The 9325-nt window shown below is 43.6% G+C and overlaps 1 protein-coding gene across 2 annotated transcripts in view; it reads left to right on the top strand.

Annotated features, from left to right (window-relative positions):
- The first annotated feature begins 1590 nt into the window (after positions 1-1590).
- Positions 1591-9325, top strand: part of SYNPO (synaptopodin) — a 118700-nt gene continuing 110965 nt past the window's right edge. For both annotated transcript variants that reach the window (XM_073567965.1, XM_073567967.1), the window contains exons 1-2: positions 1591-1666; positions 3113-3255. The gene's annotated coding sequence lies outside the window, so the exon portion shown is untranslated. The remainder of the gene's footprint in view (positions 1667-3112; positions 3256-9325) is intronic.

The following is a 9325-nucleotide window of genomic DNA, read 5'->3' as shown; positions in this document are numbered from 1 at the left end:
CGCAGGCGTACTTCTCTGCCAGAATTGTCACATCTAATATATGGACCTTTTATGGGGCAGCTGCAGGCTGCTATTTTTAGGTTGGGGGGGCAATATCCATGGCCCCTTACCAGTCAGAGAATGCCAGTCACCAGCTGTATGCTTTATCTTGGCTGGTCTCAAAAATGGGGGGAGGACCCCAAGATGTTATTTTTAATTATTTATTTAAAGAATTTTAAAAAATGGTGTGTGGACCCCTCTATTCTTGATAACCAGCCATGATAAAGCTGAGGGTTGCAGCCTGCAGCTGTCAGTTTTGCCACGCTGGTTAGCAAAAATAGAGGGCAACCCTAGCAGGTTTTTTTTTTCTTAAATGTATTTATTTATAATATTTATAGTGCAGATGCCGGCTGACAAATACTCCCGACAGCCGCACCTGCTCTCGCTGTTGTGTAGGCTGATGGGAGTAGTAGTCCCATCAGCCGATGCCTGTGTTCGGAGGAAAACTTTTTACCTCCGGGCACAGCTGCTGACTCACGCTGTCATCTGACAGTGTGGGAACCGCAGCTATCTGACCGGCGGTAATTATCTTGCTGTCGATGAAAGCCAGTGGCTGCCATGCTTTCATGCAGATGACAGTGTGGAAAACAATGGATGGTTGGGCCCCCATTCATCTGAATGGGGTCCGGGTTCCCGTTTGGGTTCAGGTACTGTTCTGGTACCCAAGCTGAACTTTTTAAATTGTTCGGCTGAACCCGCTGGACCCGGACATCCACAGGTTCACCCACCACTAGTAGGGACGCGTCATCCACACGAAGCAATTTGGAGGACGGCATTGCAAGAAGAAGGGAAGCGCCGGGCCAAGACTAGCGACACCTCTCGGACCAGACCGCCCCACAAGTGAGCATAATAAAAGTTCTTTTTCATGTCTTTCAGGTCGAGTTGAGGGCAGATATACAGCGATATGGAATGCTGTGTATCAGGCCTGAAAGGTAGTGGCTGTATCTCAAACCTGGTGACCGGTTCGCATTAAAGCTGGGAGATGATTATGCCTATTATGATTTAAAGCTGGATATCTCACACCAGTCATCTTGCGACAAGTAGAACAAAGAGAAATGTAAAGAACAAGACATCTGTAAAAAATAGTTGAACCTAAATAGACAATAGAAAGACACCACCATGTCCCCCCCAAAAAAAAAGAAAAAAAGAACAATGCTTCGCCACCTCAACAGATTCCTCTTGGTGATCCTCCTGTACTGTAGATTTGTTTTGGGAAAGACTTGGAGCAAATAATCCAGTGTGGGATTTAGAGAGACTAATTGATCCTGGAGTAAAAAACAAAGCACAGTTACATACGTCCATCCAATACTGTCATAACTATGCTGTCCCCGCTCCCAGGAGCTTGCAATCTAAGCAATATAAATGTTAGCTCAGGTGCATGATTGCACACTTACATAACTCCTGGTGTGGCAGAAAATGCATAATGTCCTTATCCCACATGTCTTTTCATCTGTCAGATCTGTTATTATGGAGTCTGCTTGTGCCGCCCTCTGACCCATAGCAATAACAGAGAGCAGAGTCCTCCCCTACAGCTGTGATTACACTGGCAGTGTCGGTGCTGCTCACAATATACTGGGTGTGGAAGCTCTGTGCAATTACTTTCTCTTTTGGACTACAAGAGTGTTCTGTAAGTAAAAGTGATTTAGTTTATAATAACAGCCTGTGATATATTTAATTGTGCCTTTGCCATTGCATTCAGACAGTCTCTGGAGCCACTTTAATGATATTAGGCAATTGCATAAGTAGCAATTCCATGTATCTCTAGTTGTAAAGTGAAGCAAAGAATTTAATTTCACACTATCCTGTGTAGAGCCATTAAGAGCTGTTAACAGATTCATCTGCTAAGGCGGCAGCTATCATGTCGGTGCCATGCTGACAGAATCACAGCACCTGTCAGCAGAGACAACTGACTGTCATCACTGCATAAACAGAATACAGACTGCAATGACTGCCATATTCATATTTGATTTTCAGCATTTTAAATATAACTCAAAAAAGGTTTTAGGCTTGTCTATGGGCATACTGACGCATGTGTAACATGGGAAAAAATCTTGGGTTATTCTTATAGTATAATGTGCCTAATATAGGCCTCCATATATTATACTGGGCCCCACATTGCCTTCCATATAGTATAATGCACCCCATAGTACTCAATATAGTATATTGCACTCCCCATATCTTCCATACAGTATAATGCACCCCCATAATCCTCCTTACAGTAGAATGCACTCGATATAGTCCTCCATACAGTATTATGCACTCCCCATAGACCTCCATATAGTATAATGCACTCCTCATAAAGGTAGTTGTGTACTGAACTCGGTTATCTCTGACAGCCCTATAGACAATAAATGGAGCTGAGACACATGGCCGGCCGCCACTTCATAGTAATAGGGTATTTCAAAGCCCCCTTTCAAAGACCTATTTATCTGAGTGGTCAAACCTACAGTCATCAGCAAGTTATTCCCTATCCTGTGGATAGGTGATAACTTGTCAAGTTGGGAATAACCCTTTCAGTTTTTCTATTCAGTTGGGTCTGCAGAAGCTGGTGAAACATAAGCCAAAGGACACACTGTTGGCAATGACATTTATCTGATAGAGTCGATAGGCAAGTGATTGTATATCTTTTTGGGGGTATATACAATGACACTGAAGCACAGGCCGTATGTGAATCAAGTCTAATGGATACAACCCTATAAAGACGTTACATATTCTCTAACTGACGAGGGAGTATGCGGTGCCCTAAATAAACTCTTAGGGACCAATTTCTAATTTATTAGCCTTAGAATATAAGAATGACTACAAAGGTGGATCATCCTAAATATTCCCAAATTAGCAAATCTGTTGTATAATTACAGAAAGACTTGGGGATCATTTTAGTAGATGTGTGAACTTATCTCCCCCCTTCATCACCCATATTATACCTTCTACACCCCAGCCTACTCACTTATCTACAACTCCAGCGCACTAATTCATTCAATATGTATGAAATATACCATATGCTGGGCTTTGCAGACAATAGGTGCTCTGTGTAATAAACTCCCCTCTCCACACCCCCTTCTCTCCTCCTCAGTGCTCCTTCTCCCTGCCTTCTTCCTGAGCCCTGGGCTGCTGAGTGACACAGGGAGAGTGTGTCTGTAGGAGCTGCTCTACTCTTCATTGTGGATAGGTGGATGCAGGAACACTGGGAGCCTTGAGCAGAAGCTTCCAGAGAAGGTAAGATCCTGCCTGGTGATGCAGCACAGTGATGGGACAGAGGGGGGTGGTGACTGACAGCATGAGAAACTGCAAAAAGTTGGACTGTGTTCATGTGAGTGATGTGCAAAGATCCAGCTGTGCATTGTATCCAGCAGAATAGTAGATGCATGAATATGACAGATAGAGTGGGACTGCATTATAAAATTATCTGCTGCATCCACATATTGGTTCCATTGGGAACCTGTGCTACATTTTGTTTACTATTTATGGATACATTAGAATCCCTATGTTTCAATTTCTGAATGGAGAACACTAAACTGCAACTGTATATAGGTAGGATGGTTACAGAGTTGCAGGGCAGGTGTTCTCGTGTTTTAGACTTTACCCACGATATACACCGTACAATGAATGGAATGATAACTCATGTTTTCAATGCATGTGAAAAAGTTAAGATTGATCGTTATTCATATTGTATCTACAGAGCCGAAGTTGTTGGATCAGCATTGTTTGTGCTTTAAAAAAAAAAGCTGAGTTAAGATAACATAGTAAGCATCCAAACCACAGACGTCACAATGAGTTGAGCAGATTAATAACTCAGCTACATATGATAAACTCAGTTTTTGGGATTCCTATAGTATGTGCAGTGTATACAGAAGGTGATGAATGGTTGGAGTCAGGTAACCAATGCATCCTAATATTTGCTGTTAGAGCTGAAGTTTTTGGGTTACTCTCGATTGATGTCTCCTAGAAAGGTCTGAGCAGACCATAATTTTACTTTGTTGGGCGTTCCATAATTTTTGGCAAAAATAGAACAGTTTATAGAATATTGAAGTCTTGACAAAATCTTCGTTCTAATGGCCCAAAAATAAAGAGTGATCGTAGGAACACATTCACAACTATCAGCCCGTCTAAAGAGGCAGGGATCACCTGGAGAAAATGATCCTTTGATGGGTTTGATGATATTTAAACTGTCTTAAAAATCATCGTTATGGGCAGCATATCACCCTGTGTAAACAGGATACATGCAGCTGATAATATGATACCCTGTCGACACGGAAACATCTTTTTAAAGGGATAACTTCCCGATTGCTGGGGTTTGACTGTTGGGACCACCATCGATTCTGAGAATTGGAGGTCTAAAGAGGTCGATCATGAGCACTTCCATTCCTTTCTTTTCTATCCAAAAACTATTCGAACACTAGTCAAGCACGTTATCGACCACTGTTTCATTTGTCTATTCGTTTACCTCCCCGGTTCTTGAGATTAGTGGGGGCCCCAGCAGTCGGAGCTTCGTTGATGGGGAAGTTATTTCCTATCCCATTGATAGTGGATTCCTTCCAAACTTAAGAACACCCTTTTAATGATCTTCTGGGCACATATAATGTTCATTGGGCAATCTAACGAGGCCTGCAAAGGATCGACAGTTGACTAGAATATTGCCATTTGGCCAAGATTGGCCCTTGTAAAAGGGGCGTTGATCAATGAGGTTCATAAGAATCTACTCAGATCTTTTGCACAATGGAACCATCACAGCATCCAACAAAAATGTGAACTGAGACTTCAAGAGGTTGCGAAATAAACAATATTTACCTGAAGGATGGTGATCACTGGGCGTGTCTGGCTAGAGTCTACGGTATGAATGGAGCTGTAGTCAGCATGTCCAATCACTATTCCTATAGATAGTGAATGGAGCTGTGGTTGCACATGCTCACTAATGCTCCATTCACAGGGACGACTTTGGGATCTCCGTTCTCATAATCGGTGAGGTCTCAAGCAGTTGTGTAAATATAATAGGTGCAGGGGTTGGAATAGCACCCAAGTACTGGACCATAGGGGGCCCAAAAGGTCCTTTAAACCATATGAAAATAATATTTCTATTAATGACCTGTGATAGTTAGGGACCCTGTTGAAGTTTTTTTGATTCGGGACCCATGAAGTTCGAGTTATGCCACTGGGTTCAAGTGATTTGACTACCAGTGATCATAAATGTATCACTAGAGGAGAGCGCTCTAGAACTGTAAAGTTTGGGGCTCGTGCTAGCCATCTAGTGTCCGGTGCTGAACTCCGAACATGGACTGTTCCTGGAAGTCCATTTTACATTACGGGGAAGAGAGTGAGAGTCCCCATTGATTTCTATGGGGTCCGAGTTCAAGTTTGGGTACAGTTATGATACTTGAACCGGACTTTGGACTAATGTTCGGTCGAACCAGACAAACCCGAACTTCCACTGGTCCGCTCTTGTTTGGTTATCACCTATCCAGTGAGTAGGTGAGATATGCTGTTTATGAGTCGATCCATTAACGGGATCCTTGCACCAATTAACAACCTCTATTGATATGGACATCACATCCGACATTACTGATTCTGTAGTTTGTTGCATGAGAAGTTTATCTCCTGTTACTTATCTGGAAGAACATGATTGTCGCACGTGAGAAACGGAGATAGAAGGAAAGAACAGAAACGTTTCTGATACAGATATGGCAGTGTTGTGTAGCCCGGTCATTACTTATGTATCTCGGCGTTCGTAGTGCTGTCACATTAGAAGGAGGTGTATCTACAGCCTCCATGATGGATTGCAAATTCATTTAGTTTTTTCTCATGCGTTCACTCCGAGTCCAAAGCCAGTCATGAACATTAGATAGCTTCTGACTTCCACAACAGGCCCTGACGCAGAGGCATTGCTATAAAGAGTGCAAAGGTGGCAGTCACACCCCGGTCTGACAGGGCCCAAAGGTCCATGTGCAATATATACTACGGCCCAGAAGCCTCAGGTTACACCTCTGAATCAGTGAACTTTCATATATGTTGTTTTGCATACTACTATACACATAGACTTGTACGGAAAAGTCTGGCCTTGTTGCCCATAGCAACCACTTAGACATCAGATTTTATTTTTTCTCCTCCGTTCACATTGAGAATTTTTTAATTAAGGATTTTATTGAACTGATTTGCTCCAAAATCCTCCTCGAAAACTGCTTCAACGATATCTTCCCATTCATTTCTATGGGAAATCGATTTCCATTTGAGGAGATTTTTAAGTTTTTTTTCACCTGAAGGACTATTAAAAACTCCTTGAGAAAAAAAAATGTGTATGTCACTCTGAATTCGCTCCAAACTAGGCACGGTCAAAGTAAAAGGCACCAAAAAAAAAAACCGCTTCAGGAAAAAATTCTTCCAAAATGCTTCAGAGAATGAAAAATTCACAATAAATGTAGCGTTTCCTAAAAAAAAGCCTTGTAGTTTCCTCAAAAACTGTAAATATAGCCTAGAACTGCTGTGGCAAAAAAATGAAAGCTGCTCTGTAGTTGGTTGCTATGGGCAACAAGGTTTGATTTGATATACAAGGCCCTAAAGGCCTACAAGAAAATCTCAGGCCTGAGTAGAAGTTTAATATACAAGACCCCATGTTTGCTATATAGCCACCATACTGTACATGGCTTGTGTAGACGCAGAACCAGAGGTCCATTTTAGGGCTCAGTGTGTGACAAAAAGAAGGCTCACAGAGCGCTCTTTTCAATAAGCTTTATTTACAAGGAACAGGACAACAACCTAGAGCTACAACTATGCGTTTTGAAGCAAATGCCCTAATTTTATAATGAAAACTTATTTTATTGGCCCCTTTCACGTTGCTTTCTTGTCCACATTCTGTGGTCCCATCGGGGCTTGCGTCCGTACCCCCCAAAATGGGATTTGGCGCATGCACCAACGGGCCCATTGACTACAATGGTGCCGACAGAGTCAACGTGTGCACCATTTTTGGGTTTATGCGCCTACTAAAAGTGGGCAGAAAGATGTAGTAGGTCTAAAAATGATGCACGACAGATCACATGGTGACTCTATCAGCACCATAATAGTCAACGACCCCGTCGGTGCATGCGCCCGAATCCCATTTTGGAGGAGTACGGATGCAAGCGCCGAAAGGACCACTGAATGTGGACAAGAAAGGGGCCAATAAAATAAGTTTTTGTAATAAATTTAGGGCATTTGCTTCAAAACACATAGCTGTAGCTCTAGGCACTCAAATTCCGTTTTGCAGGAGTGTGGTGGGGGAGGTACGGACTCAAGCCCTAACAAGGCTACTGAATGTGGGCGAGAACATAATGTGAAAGGGCCATAGACTGAATAATTTATTGTGATATACTACACAGTTTAAAGGGATTGGCTGCCACGGGCTGCCACGAGAGGTGGTGAGTTCTCCTTCAATGGAAGTCTTAAAACAGAAGCTGGACCGACATCTGTCTGAGATGGGTTAGTGAATCCTGAATTGATCAGGGGGATGGACTCAATGACCCTGGAGGTCCCTTCCAACTCTAACATTCTAAGATCCTGGTCTAATATAGGACAGGTCACCAATATCAGATTAGAGGGGGTCCCACACCTGGCATGCCCACCGATCAGCTGATAACTGCTTTCTGGAAGTAAAACTGCAGCAGCCAGTAGACAATGCACGAAGCTGTGGGGTTATGCTCCATACATCCCTTACATCTGGCTACCACTAGAGATGATCCATGAGATAGGTCATTAATATGTTAGTCCCGGACAGCCCCTTTAACTTATACTCTCTGGCATCTATATTATTTTAGTTATGTCCGTCATGTTTATTGGGTGAGTCCAAAGGCATAGCTGGGGCGTGGGTGAAGCATTCTTCGGTGCCAGTGGTTGAGTGGGCACCTAATCGCTTTGCCGAGGGGTGAAAAATGATATGTATCACTATGAATCTGTTTTCTTCATTTTCATCCTCAGGGAAACCCAAATGCTCATGTTTTAATGAAAAAACTAATAAATTAATAGTACACATGGAAAGTTTGTAATATACAAAATACACTTTGAAATAGGCATCTTTCTCTTCCTGCACTAATAATTCACTCTCTAAATTCTCAATTCACAGGTAAAATCTGTCTTCAGACAATACAGACTGTCCCATAAGGCCGGTTTCACATTAGCGCATTTTCAGCGCGCGCACGGCCGGGGGTAGCTCCGCCCCCGATCCGGCTCTCTGCCCGGCGTGCCCGCCCCTTGCTTGTAGCGCCGCCTACTAGCGGACAGCGGCGCCTGCGATCGGCGCACCCTATCTTTAGCATAGGGTGCGCAGATCGTGCGCAGGCCGTGCGCTAGTTGCGCTTTGACCTGTGCTGCGCACTTTTGACGGTGCGCCGTGCGCGCCAAAATCAAACTTTTCGGATTTTGGCGCGCACGGCGCACCGTCAAAAGTGCGCAGCACAGGTCAAAGCGCAACTAGCGCACGGCCTGCGCACGATCTGCGCACCCTATGCTAAAGATAGGGTGCGCCGATCGCAGGCGCCGCTGTCCGCTAGTAGGCGGCGCTACAAGCAAGGGGCGGGCACGCCGGGCAGAGAGCCGGATCGGGGGCGGAGCTACCCCCGGCCGTGCGCGCGCTGAAAATGCGCTAATGTGAAACCGGCCTTACTGAGATAGGAGATGACAGTTGGTGCTCATAATGTTCTATGCAGAACTGTAGCTGTAATTTCAGGAACAGAAGAATGTTCGTGTCTCTCTCTAGATCCTGCCTCCCCACTCCATAGAATTTTATAAGCACCAACTGTCCTCTAGCTCAGGAATGGGGACAGTTCTCTGATATTACAAATAATTGCATATTTTTATGTATATTATGCTTGGGTTTCACACTGTCAGTAATCCACCATTCATACATTTATGACATATCCAATTGACAATGATGAGTGAACAAAGGAGTCCTATTTCAGATAAGTGGCTTATCAAGATTCTTATCTTTACTTTGGAGGACTGGATTACAGTGGTTGTCTGATTTAGAAAACCCATTTTATATAACTTATTGGATGGAGTGGAGTTGTTCACACTCAATCTTCCCCCTATTCCTTTATATGTATTCATTATTTATGGGACTGCTGGAAGTAACGACGTTCCGAACTCAGTATTCTCCGTCTTTCCCATTGACAATGAATGAAGTGGAGGTCAGGCATACTTGGGTTCCCTCCCCACAGTCAGAGCCACAGCTATCAGTAAGTTAACCCCTATCCTATAGATTCTAGGAATAAATAATGTCCACTGCTTGGCTCTTTGTTTCTCTTCACATGAGTTAACTGAGTAT

Source organism: Dendrobates tinctorius, unplaced genomic scaffold (genome assembly GCF_039654945.1).
Source record: "Dendrobates tinctorius isolate UK_male_01 unplaced genomic scaffold, ASM3965494v1 ptg000020l, whole genome shotgun sequence".
NCBI classification, from domain to species: Eukaryota; Metazoa; Chordata; class Amphibia; order Anura; family Dendrobatidae; genus Dendrobates; species Dendrobates tinctorius.
The sequence above is the reverse complement of the archived record's forward strand: the minus strand, read 5'-3'. Positions and strand labels throughout refer to the sequence as shown.